Source organism: Canis lupus, chromosome 4 (assembly GCF_048164855.1).
Source record: "Canis lupus baileyi chromosome 4, mCanLup2.hap1, whole genome shotgun sequence".
NCBI lineage: Eukaryota > Metazoa > Chordata > Mammalia > Carnivora > Canidae > Canis > Canis lupus.
This window is the reverse complement of record NC_132841.1, coordinates 85,102,370-85,119,645: the sequence shown is the minus strand read 5'-3', so window position 1 is coordinate 85,119,645 and position 17,276 is coordinate 85,102,370. Positions and strand designations below refer to the sequence as shown.

Sequence of the window (17,276 nt, the reverse complement as noted above, 5' to 3'; positions counted from 1 at the left end):
GAGGTAGGGGTGGTAAAACCACAATGGCTGCCTGCCGGTTCAGCCTCTGAGATCTAAAGCAGCAGTATGTTATCAGAACATTCATTCCCAATATTCAGAGGGCAGGATCCTTTTTATCCACTTTGTGTCCAACAAGCTGTGTGCATGCAGCTGCTCTGCGAAGATGTGCATAGCTTTATGCCATGGCCTGGGGGTGAGGGTTGGGTAGGTGCTAGTGTACCAAGAGCTGAAATTGATGTAAATGACCTGAAATTTCAAGTTAAAGTCTTCCTTTGAAAGTTGTAAGCTCTCAAAGACTACAGAATCCCCAAAAAGTTCCATCATACAGATTCTACCAGAATAATTATTGTCTAGGTGGGGCAACCGAGTCTCAGTGCTTCCTACCTTGACACTTATTTTTTAAGATTTTTTTTTTTTTAAGTGAGCTCCATACCCAATGTGAGGCTTGAATTCTTGAATTCACAAGGCTGATCAAGAGTCACATGCTCCACCTACTAAGCCAGCCAGGGTCCCCACCTTATATATATATATGATATAAAAGCATGTCCAGCAATAAGAAACACAATTTCAGTATAGTGGTGACTTCTGAGGAGGAAAATTGTAGACAAAAAGCAAAGGAGTAGAATTTGGCTTTACATTATTTATTTTTTCCAAAAGAAAGTCTAAAGGACATCCATAACATTACCTCCTCTTTCTGAGAAGTGATAATTTGTTATTAGCTATGCTATTCTTGTAACTTAACATATGCCTATAATGTTAACAGATTAAAGTGTAAATAATACTAAAATATTTCAAGTAAAATATCTTAAATGTAAGATAGTGTTGGGGAATTCACTTTAACTTGTTCATATTATTGATTGGAAAATTATCTCCCAAATCAGAACATTTTTGATTGAGTACTTCATTAAAACAATTAAAATTTATAGGCCACAATAGATTATGTCTGTCATTCTCATTACTCAGAAGTAGTAGTTCATTGATTTGATTGATAGCTTCAGGTTAAATCATAAGAAATAAAACCAAATTCACTAAAATAATTTCGTCACTCTGATTAACTTGGACTCAAAATATCTTACCAATATTCATTTGCCACAAAACTGCTCCTGAGCTATAGCATTGAGCTAGTAAATGGGGAACAAAAAAGGAATTTTCTTTTCTTGCTCTAGTCTTAGTATTACTCATTATTGTTTTAAGATTTTACAGATGCACAGGGGTATAAAACAATCATTTCTTAATTGGTTGTTATTTAAAAACAGGTCATGAGAAGCATTATTTCCATTATCCAAACATGCCAAGCTTGCCTCCACCTCAGGACCTTTACACATGCTATGCCTCTTGCCTACAGTGCTATTTCTGAGACACTTTGATTGGATTGCTCCTTCTAATACCTGAGTTTTACATGTCATTACCTCAGGCCTCTTACCCATGTCAAGTATTCCCCTTTTGTACTCAAACTCTATCCCATTACCTTGTTTCATTATCTTCCTAGTCTTTATTTGAAATTAGGCATATGTTTACATATTTGTTCTCTTTTATATCTCCCTCATTAGAAAATAAAATCAATGAGAGAAAAACTTAGTGTTTTTCCTAATGTGTTTCAATTGTCTAGTACTATGTATGACATATACCAGCAGCTCAAAGAAAGATCTGTCCAATGATGTGAATGATAATTTTATTTAAAAAAAATTTTTTAAAGATTTTATTTATTTACTCATGAGAGACACAGAGAGAGAGGCAGAGACACAGACAGAGGGAGAAGCAGGCTCCATGCAGGGAGCCCGATGTGGGACTCAACCCGGGGTCTCCAGGGTCATGCCTTGGGCTGAAGGTGGCACTAAACCTCTGAGCCACCCGGGCTGCACTGAATAATTTTAAGTGAGGTTTATTTTTAGAATGGAAGGGGTATAGAAAAAATAATAAAGGATAAAAACGTATTTTTTTTTAGATTTATTTATTTGAGAGAGAGAAGGAGAGAGCAAGTGTACAGGGGGAGGAGCAAAGGCAGATAATTTCAAGTAGACTCAAAGCTGAGCATAGAAACCAACATGAAACTCTATCTCATGACCCTGAGATCATGACCTGAATTGAAACCAAGGATTGGATGCTTAACTAAGCCACTCAGGTGCTCCCTAAAAATGGTAATCTTGATTAAATAAGTTAGGAAAAGTTGTGTGTATCTTTCTGATAATGCTTAGGTATGTGATATAATTCACCAAAATAGAAATATCAAGCCAGAGCACATTTGGAGAAGTAAACGAGCACCATTTTTATGTGGATTTTAAGTCAGGGAAATAAATACAAAGAATATAAAATATTTATTTACAACAGTTGCCTTGGAATCCTGGAATGAAGAGTAGGGATAGAAACATTTGAAGTCTTCAGACAAAGAACACAGTACAAGTCATGGGAGTAAATGAGATCACTCAGAGAAAATATAGTGAAGAAGAGAAGATGGGGAAGGACAGAGTTTTTACATGTATAGAAGAGAAGACAACAAACTGAGGAGTAGAGAGGTAAGAAGTTGGCATTCTGGTAGTCAAAGTTAAAGACTATTTTAAATATGTGACATTGGCCATTTTAGAGAAAAGTTAACAAGAGGCTTTTTGAACTGGAGAATTAGATGGTCAATGGTGACCAAATGAAAATGGAATGACTCTTAACCAGAGTGATATCAGTGAATATAAAACTGAAACAGTAAATGATAAGGATATGGGCAAAGATTTGTCAGGATATTATCTTTGATTTGCATGAAGAAGTAAAAGATTGTACCAAGATTTTTGCATTAGATGATAAAGTCCTTGTTCTACCAATAAATGCAATAACTTCAAAAGTGTGAGTAGTTTGCAGAGAATAAATGTAAACAGTAATACACTTGAAAATGTTATTAGATTTAATTTGCTTTCAGGTAAACTCTTTAAAATTCCACAATTTAATACCTTAGACAAGATAGAGCAAGAGTATATAAAAATATAATGATTCCAATAGAAAATAATTATTTTATCAAATCTTGGTCTATATTTAATACTAATTTATAATAAAGCATCACTCAACCAGCTCATGCAATACTATTAAAGAGATCTTTTCTCCCATTTTCCTAAAATCTTAGGTGAAACAAGTTTAATGGATTCATTCATCCTGGTTTGTCTAGAGAATAAAGGTGCAATAATTTCTTAAAGCTCTGTAAACACAAATTGAAACGAAGATTTGAAATTAAAGTACAAGTCACTCATCTCAGTCATTTGACTATATCAGCTGAGATTTGCCCTTTGATAAAGAATGACGAGCTACAGACAAATCTGCATTTCAGATCTGGAAAATATTTTTAAACTTCATGCAGTAGTATTATCTTTTCTTCTCCGTTGCTACAGAAATAAAAACTCCTGTAAAGATTTAAAAGCTAAAGATTTAATTCCCAATAAATGTTATGCTATGTCCTTCCTTAGGGTGGCCGAGAGCACTATAATTCTCCCTAAATTAGCAAGAGAAATGTTAAAATGACATAAGCTAAACAAAGGACTCCAAGACAAAAATTTATCATGCAGTTCTTCTCACTCTCCAAAATGCTTGCATCTACTCCCCTATTCTTTTAATCAGCCTATCATTTAGGGTATACGGATGCAGCCCTGGGAAATGCAAATAAGCCACATGAGTTGTTTACTTAGACCCTGGGATTTTCAAAATCTGAACCAATACCTATATGATTGAATTGCTATTTTCCTTTATCAACAAACTCATGGAAATACAACCAAATAAAATGCGTTGGCCTTTCTTAATACTAAATAGAAATGTGAGAGCCTGGTGGCTGTTAAACAATATATAAACTGGAAGGGAATACAATATGTCAACATTTTCCTATAATCTTCATTAATTATTTGGAAAATAAAACTGTTGTAAACAGATTTTGGAAATTGCACGGACACATGTGCCATACATGTCTCCAGAATTTTTCTCCCACACATAGTAACGTTTTAAAGTGCTAGATGTTGTCTTATGCAACATACTTTTACTAATTTCAGGTCTGTAATCCACTCACCCTCAGAATTTAGATGTATTTCCCACTATTTTAAACTAGAGAAGTCGTTTGCCAACTTGGAGGCCCACAGCTGAGCTGAAAAAGTCCTCAGATAGTAAACTGCCAGCTAACAGGTCTCCTTATTAAACTGGTATTTTAAAAAAACAAACATAGAATACCTAATTTAAGAAAAAAAAAAAAAAAACAGATTCCAAAATCCCCACAGTTTTCACAACAGTTGTCTCCATCACTCGTCTGACTCAAGTACTTTGTCCCATCTTAGATCTTGTTAGGAACCAGGGGAACAATGAAGCCACAGGAAGATCTTTGGGAAAAACTACACAATAACTGAACACTGAGTGAGGCACAGGCATTAGGGGAAATCTTGTAAGGAAAGGAGGCCCCAGCCACAGTAAATGATCTGCTCTATGAATTTCCCTTCCAAGGTTTTCCTTTTTAATTTTTAAAATTTTTCCCAATTAAAAGGACATTATTCACTCCACAATGTTTGATAGATGCAGTTACAGAGATGGCGCTATGGGAGGTAATTGCATGAAACTTTTAGTACAGTGGGAGATTAAACACAGACACCTTTGAAATACTCCCTGTGACTGTAATTGTAGTGACTACTGAAGTCGAGTGCACAAAGACACATAGGTCTCAAAAGAAATGTCCAGAGAAGGAGAGAGAATAGTATAGAGACATGATCTTTTAATACAAATCAATGATCTTTCTTTTTTTTAAGATTTATTTATGTTATAGAGAAAGAGACAATGTGCCTGCATGAGTAGGAGGATGGGCAGGGGCAGATGGAGAGAGGATCTCAAGCAGACTCCCCCCTGAGTGCAGAGCCAGAGGCAGGGCTCAATCTCAGGACCTGGGATCATGACCTGAGCCCAAATCAAGAGTCCATTGCTTAACCGACTGAGCCACCCAGGTGACCCTACAGAGCAATGAGCTTTAACCAAAGAGAAACATTCCCCATAAATTTCACCCTGACGGTAGAGAACACATACTATGTTAACAGTTCACAATGACTTTGAAAAGATCTGCAACTCCAGAGAAATCCAAATATTTTTTTAAAATTGGAATAGTTTAATTCCTTCTGGTAAATGAGAAGTTCGACAAGCTAATCTATGATTATTAAAAGTCAACTTCATTTAGTATTTTCACTGGAATACATATTTCCATAAATATTGGCAGAACGATTTAACATATTTTCATATATCAGTAGACTGTTATGGATGAAAGGACGTTAGAGATCATCTAGCTGCTTGTTTTACACATGATGAATCAGGAAATGATGTTTATGTTTTTATTAATAGAGGATGACAGGGATTGAATCATTAGGCTCTTCATATTTTTTCTGTGCTTGTCTCATTGAGGCTATTAGGAAAAATATACATCAAAAAAACTTTAGGATCATTAGTTATTAACTTCAGGATGCTCTAAGAAGTTAAAAACGATTAAATCAATTATATTAAGCATTTTAGATGACAACAGATCCAAATGCCAATGTTTACCAATTCCTAATCTACATAATTCTTCTGCTGTAGGTACTGACACTATAGAATGTTTCCATTTGAATTCATATAATTTTCAGTGAACAATTTCCATATGTCTACCTTTTGAAAGGTCAGTTGGATCTTTTCTTAAATGCATCATGACATTAAATTGACACTCAATCTTCTGAAATTTGAGGTGCCTGGCTGGCTCAATTGGTATAGCACATGATTCTTTATCTCTAGGTCATGAGTTTGAGGCCCACCTTGTACGTAAAAATTACTCGAATAAACTTTCTTTAATTAATTCATTTAATTTGCTGATTGCAAACCCATTTTGTTACCTGACCTAATATTTCTCATTCATTTCTCCCCAAATTTTATATATATATATATTTTTTTTTTTTCATTCCTTCCCTTTCCTTTAATTTTTCCATAGGGGGTGGAGCTAAAATATGCTACCCTATTATACATACCAAAAAAACATTCCCAGCGCAGTATGTCACTGCATTTGAATGAAACAATTTTGAAGAAGAGAATTAACTATGGTGCTGCCGTGTCAGTGGAATCATGTTAAGTTCTAAGAAAAATCACATAAACATCCTGTAAGACTGAGAAATATACAAAATAGGGGAGAAAAGTCATTATATGCTAGTATAAGATAACCTGTATTTGACAGGATAATACTCATACTTTAACAGAGCAGCAATGATTCTCACAAATAGCATTTGCTACAAATAGAAAAATAAAGAGAAAATGGAGAGCATCAAAAGAGGAAAAAAAAGAAATATGAAAAGGATGCAGAGGAAAAAAGATGAGAAAGCATAGTATTAATGTGCTTATATATTTTGGGATCATCTGTATGCTTACTGAAATGCTATTTATCCTGAGATTCAGTGGGTGCCTGGGTAATCCTACTATTTACATTATAAAAGTATCACCTCATGTAAAACATCATTTAAATATTTTTTTCCAGAATGACCATTTTTTAATAAATTTATTTTTTATTGGTGTTCAATTCAGAATGACCATTAATGCTAGACTGAATTTGCTTTAAAATATCCTAAATGGCCTTACACATAAACCCTTCCTCAAACACAAGATGTTTTTTTTTTTTTTTTTTTTTTTTTGGTAGGAGCAGAATGCATTCAAGATATTCAAATTATGTTAATAGGCTATAATCTTATCAGGTGCCCTCTTCCAGTACTGAATGAAACAATAATAACAGTATTAGTTATTCATGTATGGACGGGTATACTGCTGAAATATGGATCACCTATTTGGATGTCTTCGTTACTGAAACATCAAAGTCCTTACATGTGCATGATTATCATGTGTCCTGTCTCATATCTGACTTTTTTTTAAGCTCAGGATGGCACTTCGACACAATATAGTTTTTAAACTGACTGTTGACCCACTATTGACAACTCTTTGAATATAATGCCTCGTATACAGATTTGCAAATAATTGCTTTGGGCTTCTCAGACAAAATGGTGAAAAAAGTTCCTAAATACTCCTGGAAACAATTAAGTCAAATAATGAAGTTAACAACCCAAATTAACAGTTACAAAATAACATTTTTGCATGTAAAATAAACTTTGAATGACTGGAGAGACCTGTAAATGAAGTACCAATAAAACTGCATAGTCTCTCTTATCTTTGCATAACAATACATGCTTATATTTGTGGTTTAAAATCTAGTAGAGGGCAGCCCGGGAAGCTCAGTGGTTTAGCGCTGCCTTCAGCCCAGGCGTGATCCTGGAGACCTGGGATCAAGTCCCACGTAGGGCTCCCTGCATGGAACCTGCTTCTCACTCTGCCTGTGTCTCTGCCTCTCTGTCTGGGTCTCTCATGAATAAATAAAATCTTAAAAAAATATTAAAATCTAGTAGAAATATCAATGACCCTGTAATTAGAACAGGCAATACATACCTACACATAAGAAGTTTTAAATGGATTTTAGTGCAATGTTTTTGCCCCTATAAGATTTACAATTTTTAGATAAAATTTCTCCAATTCAAGTAAAATATTGTGAAAGCTATTGTTACTTTGAAAATAAAGTAGAAGAGACATACTTTATGACTTTCCCATTGTATAAGAATATTGTTCAAGACATACCTTTATTATATATATATGTTAATACATATATATCTTAACACAACACAAATGTAATTTTTTTAAAATATTTTATTTACTTATTCATGAGACACACACACACACAAAGATATGTAGTATCTTATTCTACTTTTGCACTTGTGTATCAGGACTTATAAAAGGATTCTCATGTAGGTTTGTGTTTATGTGTGTGGGGGATGGCTCAGACTTGTAGATAATTGGCCTTGCCTTTATGGAGACATTTCAAAGCACACAAAAGGCAAATTAAAGTAGGTTGTGTTTTTTGTGTGTTTTCACCTTCATCAACTGAGAAGTTTATAAAAAACGAATGTTAACGCAAACTCCATAATGAGTATCTCTTTAATCACCTCTTTAAAAATAAAATAGATTATTAAACATTAAAGCAAACCAATGACTTCAAATAGACTCCCAAAGAAAAGGAACAGAACCACATTGTGAAAGCATGTACAATAGCTAAGTACTATGATTAAAGAAATAAAATGGATGTGAATATTGCATAGTTTTAGGCTACTTCAACTACATGCCTTAGTCTTTGATTTTTGTATGTATTCCTAAAAACCTCTCAAATTCAAATTTCCATCTTTTAAATAGATTCTGGAAGAGGTACACATTAAGAAAATATTTTAGGAATATTTACATATCAAAAGTTCAGAGTGATGGTACTACATAAGTCTTTATCACCCTTGCAATATCAAGTTATGATAAAGAAGAAAAGTAGAAATCAACAGTCTTTCAGTAGGATTCCACTCATAAGTCAAAAATATATATCTTTGTAAAAATCATTTGCAATGGTTAGTAAAAAATGCCAAACGTATTCAATTTTAATTGGCTTGAATTTATGGTAGGTCTTTACCACTAAGAATAACGGAATTGTGTTCCTGTGCCCCTGACACCGAGGTTGACATTAACTCCCCTTGCAATTACTGCTCTATTAAAATAGTGTTAGAGGAATTCATAAAAGGGATTATGTAGGCAACCATTATGGTTCAGGTTGCATCTCTAAAACTTAGAGTACATAAACCTACATCTCAAAATTTCTCTACAATGTAGAGCTAGAGGATTCCTCTACAAAGCAGTTTTTGAGCTTAAGCTTTGTTTTATACTTATATAAACCTTGGCATGTTGCACTTGTCAGAAAAACTTCATAACCTAACAATAACCTTTTGCTATCCTTTATGTAGTGTTGTCCGGACAAATTGTCATGCTGTTGAGCTGAACAAGATTGATGACACAGCAAGCTGCCCATGTAGAGCTTAGGAGAATACACCCCCTCGATGAACTTCAGGCACTCCAAATCACTTTCCTTGGCTGCGATGGCAACAGTCCCTCAAGGATTTTGATTTACAGGCTGTGAAACACCAAAAGATACAACTCCAAACATGAAAGAGTGTGTCTTATAAATAAACTTTCTCTTTCGAAAATGGTTTATGTGACTGTTAGTGGGAAGGGAGATTATCACTATACTCATGATTTTACTTGTTTTTTTTTTTTAATTAATAAGCTTCAAACATTTGGATATCTTATTTAGAACCTCCCCCGAATAAAACCAAAAAACAGTTCTATGATGTTCTCTTATAATTACATACTTATGAATAATTATTCACTTTTAAACGAGATGTCAACTGCTTCCATAATCTAAAGTAGTACACTCATTAGGTTGAAATTTTATTCTCTGTCATTAAAAGTTGGTTGTGCACGGAGAAGGTATGATATTCTGTTCTATGACACATTTGTGTATAGTTATTTTTTTTCTTTTATTAGGAACATAGTTTAAAACCTTCCTGTTCTTTGTATATTGTGAAACTTAAAAAAAAAAGAAAAAAGACAGACCTAATCTCTTACCCCCTCTACTCATTCAGCTTCACTAGCTCCCTTAAGTAAGGTATGCAGCAGGGGAAGGAGGTGAGGGATTCAAGAGAGCGGCTAGACTGATGTGTGCATTTACAACTTAGCATCCCCCCGCTGTAGTGCTGCCGACTGTGCAGTCAAAGGCCTACATATGAGGAGCTTAGATGTGAAAGGAGCTTATCAGTTGGAGAAGAAACCGATAGACTAGAAAATGTTTAAGTCTGACCTTTTGTAATGTTTGTGTTCAGTAAGCAGTCAAGAGTATGTGTATCTTCAAAAAAAGTTTAAAAATACACATACACACAGGAGACAATCATACACACCTTTTAAAACTTCCCCTGCCTCATTGTTTTTATTCCTTTTCTTTCTATGGAGCATTAAGAAATATTTGGCCTTTGGGCCACTTATGTGCTTTTCATGATCTGGAACTTCCTTAAATAGCAAAGTTGAAAGTGCATTGAAAGTATTTTTTTCATTGAATAATCAAAGCCCCCTTGATGAACTGTGAAGTAAAATCATTTAGTAGTAGTGTGCAGAATCTCATTACAATAACTCATTAGGAATGGAGCCGTAGCATGACTCTGGAGGATACACAAATATCGTCGACAGAGTGACATGACTAGGATACCAATGTGCATCCCGTGTTGTACAGAGACGGCTCAAAGGCAGTAAGAGTAGAGATCTCAATCTCATCTAGGTCAGGTTATCGGTGAAGTATTCAAAATCTTTGAAAGTATGGACAAACTGTCTTAAACATACTACATGTGCATTTTGGACTAAGAAAACCTAATACGCTGTTTAAGTCAGAACTGTAAATGGAATGAAGATTTCATAAATAGGAAAAGAAAAGGAAGGAAGGAGGGAAAAAAAGGTGAGGTAAAAGAGGGATAAAAAATAAAGAAAAACGCCATTATACATATGTAAATAGCATGCAAAGTAACAACAATAAAATTTATATTTAAGACCCAAACAAGGGATCCCTGGGTGGCGCAGCGGTTTGGCGCCTGCCTTTGGCCCAGGGCGCGATCCTGGAGACCCGGGATCGAATCCCACGTCGGGCTCCCGGTGCATGGAGCCTGCTTCTCCCTCTGCCTGTGTCCCTGCCTCTCTCTCTCTCTCTCTCTCTGTGTGTGTGACTATCATAAATAAATAAAAATTAAAAAAAAAAAAAAAGACCCAAACAAAATTGTACAATCTTCCCTAAGTCAGGTCAGGTAAACCAGATTTCTTCTCTTTGCTAGGACTCAACCACATCCATTTCCTTAATATTACATTGATTACACTCTATTTAAAAAAATATATATGTTAATATTTCATGCCAGAATATGAATGTCTTAAGAGAAATTTTGTTATCATTTGTACCAAAACTGTATTTGCTATAAAGTAGTTGGTCAGTAAATATTTATTAATTAGAAATATAATTATCTAATCAATCATTTTCATTCCTTAGTATAGGTTAGCGATTTTTATCTTAATCTAAATTTGGTTACAGTTTTCCTACAATTTGTAATTTGAAGTAAGATCAGTGGTTTTCAAGACATTTCATACTATTAAAATACTATTAATGGATGTGTATTTTCTTTACAAAGATAGGTCATGTCTTGCCATTCAGATTTTACTTGTTCTAGCTACGGTCCATGATTCAAACAGCATTCTGGGAAAGATATTGGGTTCAATCAACTGGTAGACCATCTACGCACAACATGGTTTGCCAAGACAAACAGACAGTATTAATTCACATCACACTGTGAAAACAAATAATTTTGGAAGATAAGTTTTTGCTATTATGAATTCAACCAAATACAAAGTGACTGATCTAAACCCCTCATATAAAGTTTGTTTTGTTTTCAATTTACTAAATGCTGCATAAGTTATATGAAATATCATTTAAAACAGGGATTACAAATAATTTTAGAAGTGATTTTTCAAGGATAGGGTTTAATTTTTTATTAAAGGTTTTATTCATTCATTCATTCATTCATTCATTCGAGAAAGAGAGAGAAAGAGCAGTGGGGAGAGGCAGAGGGAGAGAGAGAAGCAGACTCCTCACTGAGCAGGAACCCTGATGTGGGGCTTGATCCTGGGATGGGAGATCACAACATGAGCCAAAGGCAGAACTGAACTGACTGAGCCATCCAGGTATCCAAGGACAGAGGTTAATCTTAAGAATAAATACATTCAGCAGCTTCTAATACTCTATTTGTCTCCATTTAATGATAGTTATCTATATGTTGCTACCTATATCTGCAAGTTGTATAAGCCTATGCTATGAGACAATATACTATGAGACTATTTCAGCAGTTCAGTTTTATCATCCTTGCTTTGAAGATTTTACCCCAGTAGAAGTTGAATTGTGTCTCTCAGAAAAGATATATTTGGGCAGAAAAGGAAACAATCAACAAAACCTACTGAATGGGAGAAAATATGTGCAGATAATATATCCAATAAGGGTTTAATATCCAAAATATATAAAGAACTTATACAACTTGATGGCAAAAATAATACTTCATAATAATCCAGTTAAAAACTATGCAGTCAAAGGCCTACATATGAGTACTTGAATAGACATTTCTCCAAAGAAGACATACAGGTGAACAGACACTATGGAAAGATGCTCAACATCACTCACCATCTGCGAAATGCTCAAATCGAAACCTCAATGACCTATTACCTCACACCTGTCAAAATAGCGAATCAAAAACACCAGAAAGCAGATTCCTCATGTACTCTTGGTGGAAAATGCAAACTGGCTTAGCTACTGTGGAAAATGGTATAGAGGTTCTTCAAAAAGTTAAAAATACAACTATCCTATGATCCAGTGATTTCACTATGGGTATTTGCCAAAAGAATATGAAGATGCTAATTTGAAAATATAGATGCACCCCTATGTTTACTGCAGCATTTTCCTTACAATAGCCAAATTATGGAAGCAGCCCATATGTCCATCGATAGGTGAATGGACATCTTGCCATTTGCGACAACACAGATAGAGCTGAAGAGTATAACGCTAAGTGAAAGTCAGTCAGTCAAAGACAAATACCATTAGATTTAACTGATGTGTCAAATTAAAAACAAAACAAAACAAAAAAAAAAAAAAAAAACAAAGGAAGAGACAAATCAAAAAACAGACTCTTGTCTATAGAGAACAGACTGAACGTAACCAGAGGTTGGGAGGGGGGGAAGGATGAAAAGAGGTGAAGGGGATTAAGAGTACACTTACGGTGATGAGCACTCAGTATAGGATTGTTGAAGCCATGCATTGTACACCTGAAACTAAAATAACATTGTATGTTAACTATGTTGGAATTAAAGCTAAAAAAAAAAAAAAAAAAAAAAAAAAGCTAAAAAAAATATATAAATAAATTAAAGAAATATATGTCCAGGGAGAGGGAAGAATGAATAGGCAGGGCATGGGCGATTTTGAAATGACAGTGAGGTACTGTCAGGGTTAGTTCTTTAAAATGAAATGCTCTGTATGATGCTAGAATGTTAAAGACATGCCATTATAACTTTGTCCAAACTCATAAAATGTACACTGTGAGTAACCCTAATATAAACTATGGATTTTGAGTGATAATGATGTGTCAGTATAGGTTCATCAATGATAACAAATGTGCCACTCTGGGGATCTTACACAAGTGTGAAGGCAGGAGGATATGATAAATTGCTACACTTTCTCTTCAATTTTGTTGGGAACCTAACCTGGCTATTAAAGGAAAAAAAAAAAAAAAAAAAGTTAGGAAAAAAAAAAAAAAGAGAGAGAGATTCAAGTCTAACCCCCAGTATATCAGAATATAATGTTATCAGGAATTGAGATCTTTAAAAAAGTGTGGGGGGGCATCTGGGTGGTTCTGTTGGTTAAGCATCTGCCTTCAGCTCTGGTCATGATCCCAGGTTCTGGGATCAAGTCCCACATAAGTGGAGTGGGGAGCCTCCTTCTCCCTCTGTCTCTGCCTCTCTCTCTTACTCTGTGTCTCTCATGAACAAATAAGTAAAATCTCTTTTTTTAAAGATCTTCGTAGGGGTCTTTGAACTAAAATAAAATTATTAAGATGGGCCTTAATCCAATTGACCATATAAAAAGGGGGCAGGTAATTTGGTCACAAAGGGATACATACAGAGAGCAGACTATGTGAAGACCAAAGGAGATCACCTTCTATGAGCCAAGGAATGCCTGACGCTACCAGAAGCTAAGAGGAAGGCATGGAACAGATTCTCCTCACAGCCCCCAGAAGGAACCAGCCCTAAGAATCCTTTGCTTTCTGACACAAATCCTCTAGAAATGCAAGACAATAGATTTCTGTTGTTTTAAGCCACTGTTTCTGGCACTTTGATGTAGTAGTTCTAGGAAACTCATAAACTTCCTTTCTCAGGATCTGGTAAATAAGTTGAATTGGTTTTATGAAAACGCATCATGGAGGTTCAAGCTAGAGTACAGCTATAAAGCAATTAATGAAGAAAAAGCTATGGTATGCATTATGTGAACAAGGATTTAGAGCAGGGACGTAAGCAGACTTTTGGATGAAGAATGGTCCAAGTAGAGGCTGCTGTAGTTTTGGGTAGGGAGTGACTGAAACACATTCGCTGACGGGAAATCATAAATGGATATGAGGGTCAATCAAGCTGTAAATGGAAAGTAAAACCCTTATAGACCACGAATCCCTGAGAACAAAGAGCAGATTCCTCTACCCGGAGTGGTGGTCCTTTTCACCAAAGCCCATAGAGTCAAAATGTCCTAATACTCTGACCCAGTAACTCCGTGAAGTCTACATTTAGCCAAGTTACAGATATCACCAGATTTTTCTAGTGTATATATATATTTTTTCTAGTGTATATATATAAGTGTATATAGTATATATATATATATATATATAGTCAAGGAAGACAGGTGGCAAAAAATCCAGAGTTTGGATAAAAAATTAGAATCATAAAGAGATACCATCACCAGTTACCACTGTCCTTCCTGCTAATGCTCACTGTTTTGAGCTCCTATTTTATGGCTGGCATTGCACATGATAACTTACAAATGCTATTTGACTTAAAATAATTCTGAGAGATATATATGTACCTATATGTTCAATATAATATATATAAGTTCAATATATATGTTCAATATAGTATATATACGTTCAATATATATATGTTCAATAAGTTGATGTGTGCGTGTGTATATACATATTTAACATTTAATTAACATTTGACTTCTAATGGCTATTTGAAACAGACAAAGTAACAGGTGTGAGAGAAGCAACGGTATTCTATTCCTTTTTGGTAATTGTTTGTGCAATGTGCACATAACCCTATTCTGGTCGAGAACACCCAAGGTTAATTTTGTTACCAAGTTCTTGTTTCCTCAGTCTTAAAGAGAAAGCCATACACAGATTATTTATTTTCTGCTGGTATGCAATGAAAGAAACATTTGGTCTTGGAGGTTCCTGGCAGGCCACTTATGTCCACGAGGGAAGCCAGCCTTCGGGGACACAGCCAGCATAGGGGAGCACATGCAGACGGGACAATAGGAGAAGGACAGGGCCACAACGCAGATGGGCTCAAAGCAGGAGCCTGAACCATCCCCAAACTCTTTTCTATTTGCTTGGAAAGTTAATAAAGTTCCTTATTGTTAAGGCCTTTTTCAGTTGTAGTTGAAAGCATGCTAACAAATAGAATTATTCCATTTTTATACATGAATAAAGCAAAGTTCAAGTGGTAAGCTAAATTGCCCATGATCACAAAGCTAGTAGCTGTTCTATTGTCTTTAGTCTCAGTCTTGCATGACTCACCGCTCTTCATTCCTTTCTAAAAAGATCTAAAAAGAGTCTTGATTCCAACACTGAAAAAGATTTAGCTTGTGATTCAGCACTTCTGTTAGCTCTTGAATAAAAAATGCTTGACAAATAACCCACTTGAAATTTTTTTTTTTTTTTTTTTTTAGTTTCTGGTAGCCATGAAGAAAAAGAATATAGGGATATAGGGGCAGAGGGAGACTATATATTTCTGAAGAGTATAAAGAGATTTTGAAATACAAGTTCCAACTCATTATGCTTATTTGTTTTTTGTTTTTTAAGATTTTATTTATTTATTCATGAGAGACACACACAGAGAGAGAGAGAGAGAGAGAGAGAGAGAGAAAGGCAGAGACATAGGCAGAGGGAGAAGCAGGCTCCATGCAGGTAGCAGGATGTGGGACTCGATCCCGGGTCTCCAGGATCACACCTGGGCTGAAGGCAGGTGCTAACCCACTAAGCCACTGGGCCTGCCCTGTGCTTATTTTTTATCTTAAGTTTGTATCTATTGTTTAGTGGAAACCAAATAATCATTTAATTCTGAATATGCCAACTAAAACCAACTTAACACTCAGTTTTTGTTTAACTGGGTCCTTAAATAAAACATACCTTGGTAAAATAGAACATTTGGATTTTCTCTGTAGACTTTCCTGAATCTCTTCTCTTGTTTTTCAAATTATGTGTTAATCACACATCTAATGGCAAATAGCAAAATTCTTTAGTTTAATTGTAATGGGAAGATCTAGAGAATGATCTCACACAGTTTCTTCCAGGTTTGGTTCTTATCCTAATAACTGAACAACTATAAATATTTCTTATTTATAATCTTAGAATCTTGATGTTTTACAAAATCAACATAGCAGATGACCAGAAAATTAATGTACTTTGTTGTAATTGTTGCATTTTGATTTAAATAGTTCATGTTAACATTTGTGATAAGTGCTATTTGCATAGAAAAGTGTTAAAAATGAAAAACCCAGAGTTCCTCATTTCAATCTGGTTCTTATTTTTAAAGTTATCAAGATTTTGGCACAAGCTATACAAAGAGGATTCACTTTGCTATTATTTTATGGCAATCTTATTGCTATTATTAAATTTCCTTAGAGCAGGGAAGTGTCCAAATATCCTGGTTGAATGTTAAGTACTCAGACCACTAAAACTTTGCTGCCTATGAAGCACTTTATTTTCATTTAAAAAATCGGTTCAGTTTTGCCACATTACTTGGTATTAGTTTCACCACGACTTGGAGCAGCTCATCATCATCATCAAGAGATTTTTTTTTCAAAGTTCCTATTCATATTTCCACAAAGCGACCTTGAGAGTGTCAAAGGTTTCAAATCTGGTGATTAAAAATGCTCTGAATATATACAGTATGTGATGTGTCACATATAGTTCTTAGGTACAACTATACATGTTGGTGATACTGAGTGTGACAAATTAAAAGGTGTGTAAATGAAAACAGGAAATAAAAGATCATTAAAAAAGATCTGTGGTAAAAAGACAAGAACGTGGACTTCATTTAAATCTTGGAAAAATATTTATGTTTGTGAAATTACTTGTCTTTGGACAGTAGATACAAAAAATGTTGGAGCATTATAGGAGATTATGCTGTCTACGTATTGATACACATGAGTATTTGAAGTTGTCTAAGGGAAACAATTTAAAAAAAGATATACATAAACTGAAAATATGTGAGCTTCTCTTTCATGCTTATGAATCTGTGCCACCGAGCCAGTTCTAAAATAGAAAACTAAAAGATATTTATGATCTTCAATAATTCAGGGGTCATAATGTGAATACAAAAGTGAGGGCATACTGAACTTTTTAGTTATACTGTAATATGTAAAAAGCACTTAAAATAAGGATTAAATGTGACTATTTAAAAATCATTACACCTTAGGTAGGTCTCATTTTTTTCTTAATTCTTGGTCTCCTTTTTTAGTTTACAATCGTTAATTTACTTAAGGCAGCAGACCACCGACACTTTATCCACTT

The 17,276-nt window shown here is 34.7% G+C and overlaps 1 protein-coding gene across 6 annotated transcripts in view; it reads right to left on the bottom strand.

Moving 5' to 3' along the window:
• Positions 1 to 17,276, bottom strand: part of CDH18 (cadherin 18) — a 943,171-nt gene that overhangs the window by 525,345 nt on the left and 400,550 nt on the right. Inside the window, exon 4 of one of the 6 annotated variants that reach the window (XM_072825031.1) lies at positions 12,719 to 12,771. The exons of the other annotated variants lie outside the window; for them this stretch is intronic. The gene's annotated coding sequence lies outside the window, so the exon portion shown is untranslated. The remainder of the gene's footprint in view (positions 1 to 12,718; positions 12,772 to 17,276) is intronic. 6 annotated transcript variants of the gene reach the window in all.